At 44.0% G+C, this 6,592-nt stretch overlaps 1 long non-coding RNA gene across 3 annotated transcripts in view; it reads left to right on the forward strand.

The window, feature by feature from the left end:
• The first annotated feature begins 1,317 nt into the window (after positions 1-1,317).
• LOC114628333 overlaps positions 1,318-6,592 on the forward strand; it is a 32,849-nt gene continuing 27,574 nt past the window's right edge. For all 3 annotated transcript variants that reach the window (XR_003712473.1, XR_003712471.1, XR_003712472.1), the window contains exons 1-3: positions 1,318-1,577; positions 4,447-4,566; positions 5,352-5,601. This is a non-coding gene — a long non-coding RNA (uncharacterized LOC114628333). The remainder of the gene's footprint in view (positions 1,578-4,446; positions 4,567-5,351; positions 5,602-6,592) is intronic.

Raw genomic sequence — 6,592 nt, forward strand, 5'->3', positions numbered from 1 at the left:
CTGCTGGCACAGGAATGACTTGAAATGGGAATACCTGTCTGTACACTGGAACCATAGGCTGGGCTCGCTCACACATCTGCATGCCTCTCTCTCTCTCTCTCTCTCTCTCTCTCTCTCTCTCTCTCTCTCTCTCTCTCTCTCTCTCTCTCTCTCCATAGAGAGTCACTGTAGTTTTTTGGTTTGGAGCATTGTTAGTTTATCTCTTTATGCTTCCAGATATCCAGATCTGAAATGATACCGTGATGTCAGCAGAGGTGGCTTTTCTGAATACACCAGAGATGGATCTCTTTTCCGTCTTCTAGAAGCAGCTGGTAAAGCTTGCATCTATTCCCAGGCTGTCTTTGGAAGCAGGAGCAGCCACCTTTCTGAATCTTTATCCAAACTGTAGCGGCATGCCTAGATAGTCGATCCTGGACCCCGGAACCTCACCATGTGCTTATGCTCCATGTTCCATCTTTAGAACCAGAGGGTATGTCAGAGATCAAGCCTACGAGCCATCTGAGATGAGGTCTTCTTGGTGATAACAACAGCAAAATCTCTTAGGATGATAAATTCAGCTTACAGAAACTTCTCAGGATACATAGGAATAGATGTGACAGCAAGTCTCCTTTCCAGTGAAATGACTGAGGTAGTGTCATCCTGTCTTGGTCACTTCTCAGCCTTCCAGCCCAAAACAGCCACATTCACCGTGGCAACAATACTTTTGAGACTGTCCATTCATGACCTTGACCATGGTCCAAGCATCGTATCATATAGCATCTGGAAAATACAGCTGAGCTTTACAAAGAAAGCAAATGCTTACAAAGAAAGCAGGCCCTCAAACACCTCACCCAATATAACCTTCCACTCCAAGCCTCAAACTCTGATTTCATTGTGGATTTATCTTTTAAAATGCTGTTCTCCTGAGCTTTGAAAACAAGAGAGTTTTCAGAGGCACAAGCTGGTTCTAGGTCTAGCCATTAACAAAAGGACTAACAATTTTAAGTGGCTTAATCAGTGTGGTGGTTGTCAATAACTACCTTGAGTGGATCATTTCACCATCCCCTAAAGCTATGCCTTGCTATTTGTGTGTCACTTGACTGAGGTCAGGGCAACTAGGCAAATCTGACATGAGAGAAGTCACAGGGCCATCTTCTGCCTTCTATCCCTTCTTGGGTCCTGAAAATTTGAATATGAAAATATGGTATTAGATCAAAACTTCTTTTGACTCCCAAACTGGTATCAGTTCTTTTCTTCCCTCCTTCCTTTCCTCCTTTTCCTTCCTCCTTTCCTCCTTCTCTACCTTGCTTCTTTCCTTCCTCCTTACCTTCCTCTCTCTCTCTACCTCCCTCCCTCTCTCTGTCTCTCTGTCTCTGTCTCTGTCTCTCTCTCTCTCTCTCTCTCTCTCTCTCTCTCTCTCTCTTTCTCACTAAACCACACATTTCCTATAGATGCCACTGGGTGTGTGTCATTCACATTCCTGATACACACAGTTGACAACCACAGAGGAAAGACTTACAAGGAGCAAGATTGGCAGAGGACAGCACAGCCTGCAGAGGGGCTGATGAAAGCTTCCTTTTCTTCCTCTGACTCCCTATGTAAGTAATGTTGGCCTTGAAGTCCTGACTCTCCTGCCCCCACCTCCCAAATAATAGGATTGCTGGTGTGAGCCACCATGCCAAGCTTCTCTTAGGAATCTAAATTAAAATTTCAGCAGCTTTTCTTTGTAATCATTCGAGGTCTGGAAGGAAGGGTATGAAGTCCAGGACTCTTGAACCCTCCCGAGTTGTGTTTGGTCAGATTGTCAGTGCTCTGGGTCCAGGGCTTGAGTCCTGTGGTTCCATTTTTGAAACTTCTGTCATTTATCTTTTCGTTGATTGTGTACAGTCCCATAAATGCCTTAAATAAATTATCTTGCAGAATGTTATTCTCCCTAGGCATCAATTGTAAGGTGTCAATTTTTTTTTCCTTTGTGACAGCCCACAAGGTTAGTACATTTTCTCAAGTCATGGAATTTCATGGTGAAAACTTCATAGACTCAGCTGGGAGTGAGGGACTAAGAACAATATGGGTGGAAAAATGTATAATTGTGGGATTCTTTCCATTTTTCCCCTCTCCAACTCATTTTCAGCAAATGGAAGCTGGTTGCTGGCCTCTGGAAAAAGCACACCAGCATGTAGGCTTCTACTTGAAAACTGCCCTGGGGAGAGGAGACCTTCAATTACTTGGTGAAGAAGGGAAACTGCTGGGCAAAGGCACGTGGCAGACTTTTAAAAGAAAGTCACTGTGGAAAACTTGTTATTATTGTGAAATTAGAGCTTATCAAACACCAGGGGGAAATGGCAGCTCTCCACCTGACTTCTCTCCTGTCATCAATGTGGGAAAGAATGCTTGCTCGGCGTAGTCTTTGGAGGCTAGAAAAAAAAAAAAAACCTTGAAGCAGGTGTGAGTCACAGCTGTTGGGCCAGCTACGCATGTTTACAGAGCTATTCGGATGTGCTTTACGTAGATATGAGCTTCTGTTTCCTTTCTCCCACATGTTGTTAGACATTGTGTGTTGATAAAAATTGTGGAGGTTAGAGCTGTTACTTTAGATGATAATTATGTAACACGTGCACCACAGAGAGTGGGTCCTATAACTCTACACTTTCTCATTCAGTTTGTACCCGGGACAATGGAGAGCTGGCTCAAGAAGTTAAGAGCACTTGTGACTCTTGCAGAGAATCCAGGTTCAGTTCCTAGCACCTACATCATGGTTCATAGCTTTCTGTAACTCCAGTTACAGGGGATCCAATAGTCTGTGTGCACACATAAAATACAGAGTCAAAACATTCATACACATAAAGTAAAACAAATAAATCTAAAATCTAAAACCCATGTATTGAATTTTACAAGTATAAATTAAATCACAATCTATATTAACTCTTCAAATTAAACGAATAAGCTCCACAGCGAAGGGCACTTCTGGTGCTCTGTGTGGGCAAGACTGCCTTGGTTTGGTGGTAGCATTCTGTCTTAGATATGTGCTGTGGATTTGACAAAGTCAATGAATGAAGAGCAAAGAATGAGAGAACCAGACAGCCCTTCAAGAGTTACCTTAGATGACAGCAGGTCCAAACGTTTTGTTTCATGGGAAGAAAGCAAGACTGGTACGCAGAGAGATTAGGAGACACTCAAGTTTGCACAAGTCTGTGGACTGTGGCCAAGTCTCACCCCATACCCTTTCCAACTTCCACACTTCACTATTCATCACCATTCGGACGGGACTTTGTGGACTGTTTTAGGTGTAGAACATGTTAGGAAGGTATGTGTGTGTGTGTCTCTGTGTGTGCACACATGTGCATGTGTGTGTGCATGTGTGTGTGTGTCTGTGTGTGTGTGTGTAGCAGAGATGGGTGACTTTGAGTTGGAGCATGAAAGAAGAAAGAAGCTAGGAGGCCAAAGAGAGGTTAGTGCTCATAGTTAACACATTCCCCCTAGCCAGTGTAGCCCGTCTCTGTCCCTCGTCCGTCTCTTCTTCCCCTAATCCAGTGACTCTAGCACTTCACGTCTCTGTAAATAGCTCATGTTCTCAGGCCCCCAGCCCTTGGTGGTCTCCCTAATCCCTGAACTCAGGACACACACCTAGACCAATGCTGGATCCAGGTGATTTTACAACTTCGTTACCTCTCAGCTCTTCTATCTGGCTGTTCCTACCGTCCCAGACTTGACTCAAATTGTCATCACCTATCACTGACACTCCCTCTATAGGCTCCTAAAAGGTGTCTTCATGACCTGGTTTTGTCACCTTAACCAATCTTTACAGACAGAGTGTCTGAAAATGCAGTTTAGAGTGTGAAATGTCCCCTGAACCCATGTGTTTAAACAGAGGATGGAGCTGTCTTGCAGGAGCTTGTGGGACCTTAGGAATGTAGGGTCTCCTGGAGGAAGTAGGAACAAGCTTCAAAGAGTATTGTGTTTCCAGTTTGGGTCTTTTTTTTTCCTGCCTGTGATAACATCAACAAGTAGCCATCTCCTGCTCCCAATACCAAGGACCTAGTGACTCCTTTTGGGGCTTTCTCACAGGTGTCAAGCAAACCCCTGTGAAAGCAAGAGGCCAAATAAGCCTTTTCTCTCCAAGCTGTTTCTGTCACACATTTGGTGACAACAGTATGACAATAATGAGCTCCTGGCCACCAGAAGCCTTTCTATAACATGAATTATTGCTGAGAATAAAACCTCAATCCGTTACCCACAACCACAAGCTAGTCACTTTGAGAGGGAGGAGGCAGATGTCCCGGTGCGACTGGTGATCTTTATGGTATGGATGGGAAGCATTTGGAAACATAGTCCCCAGATGTGGCACTCTTTTGGGAAGCTATAGATCTTTAGTGAGACCTACCTGAAGGAAGTAGATCAGCCAGAGTGGAAAGAGTCAAGTCTTAAAGTTTATAGCCCTGATCCATCTGTACTGATCTATCTTCCCAGTGTTGGTGATATAGGCAGCCATCTCATCTTTCCTCTGCCACAGTCACTGGCAACTCTCATTGCTGAACTTTTATTGCTGAACCTTCCTGGCCATAATAGAGTGACCAGACAGTTTCAAAAGTGAGTAAAAATAACCCCTTCTTCTGTTAAGTTGCTTGTAAATTCACACACACACACACACACACACCCCTAATACATCAGTGTTGACTTGTTGGAAGAGAGAGTACAAAGAGCTGTCCACGAGATGAGATTGAGTGGGAATGGATATCAAAGAACAAAAGAAAGCACTAGAATTCCAAGATGGTCTTTCAGATGTTGGAGACAGGTGCTGTCCAGGGGAACACATAAGACGGCTGAGGGAGCAGATGGCTGTGGACTTGGCATTTCTGTCACCCCAGATTTGTTCCGAGAGAGTCTTCTAAATTTCTCTGAGATATTAAGGAAGACTTTAGTCTCTTCTTGGATAAAGGGCAGATAATTTTAAATCTTAGAACAATTTACTATGGGAATAAAGACCATATGGCATCAGAGGATGGGTATTGTCTCGTGTGTCATAGAGGGGACAAGAAGAGGCCAGCTTTCCTGGCTGATTCCATCAGCTCTAGGGCACAGCTTTGACTGACCAAGGAAGTGCACTTTAGATCAGTGATTAGTTCACCTTTGTGAAAGCTCCCTTCAGAGACATCTCAAGACATAGCAAAGAGTCTAGCCTGGTGGTTCAGACCTGTGATTTCAGTACCTGAGAGACTGAGGCAGGAGAATTGCTGTGAGTTCCAGGTCAACTTGGGCTACATAGTGAGTTACAAGCCAGACTGCACTACAGAGAGGAGGCTGTGTCTCAAAAATACAAAAGAAGAAGGAAGAAGAAAACCATAAAAGGAAATATTCTCTTTTAACTATTTTAGAGCGCTCGGCTTTTCTTTGACCCTCATGACACTGGACTCTCAGCACTGCCAGAAGACAAGACAGCGAACGGTCCCATGATTCAACAGCAGCCTTCCCTTCTTTTTACCTTCTACTGGATCAAAAAATCTGAATGCTCCCAAACTGCACAGCCAGCAAACTCAGACATCACCAATGCACAGTCATTTCACAGAAGAGGAAGTAGAAACTCGAAGGGCATGTCAGTCACCACAGAACTAGCCAGTTCCCAAGGTAACCTCAGAGGCTGCATGGCTTATTGTTCAAGGCTGTTTCTGTATCATAAACCGTTACAACCCCTCTGCTGTAACATCTATATGTTCTCTAGTGATGTTTAGACATTGCCTTTTGTATGTTCTTGTGCATTTTCAGAACGAGAGGAGGTGAAGACAGTGAGTTAAGGAAGGCAGGAGAGCACTGCTTTCCCGGATGTCTCTGCCAAATGTTCTATACTCCCGGGAATCCAGAAAGGCTGTCCAAGAAACTTAGAAGCTTTCTCTAGTGCCAGGATAATCCAATTCATTTTGAAAGATTACAGTAGTGATCACTGAACATACAGAGACTGGTAATTCATGGGGTGGAGGGTTGCCACAAAAGGCTGAAAATCCAGAGAAGGTAGACACATGAAGTAGTCCAGTGACTGCTGTCAGGGTAGAAGCAGCAAGTCCATTGCAAGCAGAGGAGGTGGAGAACTAGGCTGAAAGAGAAGAGGGAAATAGAAGCAGGTTTGGGGATGTGACATTTGAGTTATGCCTTCTAAGATGGACACTGTCAAAGATGGAAAGATGTCTCAGTTGTGAAGAGCACTTGCTGCTCTTTCAGAAGACATGGTTTAATTTCTAGCACCTATATGGGGACTTACAACCACCCATAACTCCAGTTCCAGGAGATCTGCAGAGATGTCTCTGTAGGCATCAGGTACACACAGGTTGCATAGACACACATTTAGGAAAACACTCATAACATAAAATAACAAAATAAATATAAATATATTTTTTTAAGATGAGTACTGTTTCAAGAGGTAGAAAAAGGCATTTTAGATTAGAGACATGGATCAGCAAATGTTGGGGGGAATGTGAGCATGTTGTAACTGGGTTCAAGGACAGAAAATGGGAGTGAATACAACACCCTGTCTGCAGGGAGGCACAGTGAGAGAAGAACAAGAGCAACATATCTGCCTGTGTCTGTGTCTGTGTCTGTGTCTGTGTCTGTGTCTGTGTCTGTG

Source organism: Grammomys surdaster, unplaced genomic scaffold (genome assembly GCF_004785775.1).
Source record: "Grammomys surdaster isolate TR1022 unplaced genomic scaffold, NIH_TR_1.0 267, whole genome shotgun sequence".
Lineage (NCBI taxonomy): Eukaryota > Metazoa > Chordata > Mammalia > Rodentia > Muridae > Grammomys > Grammomys surdaster.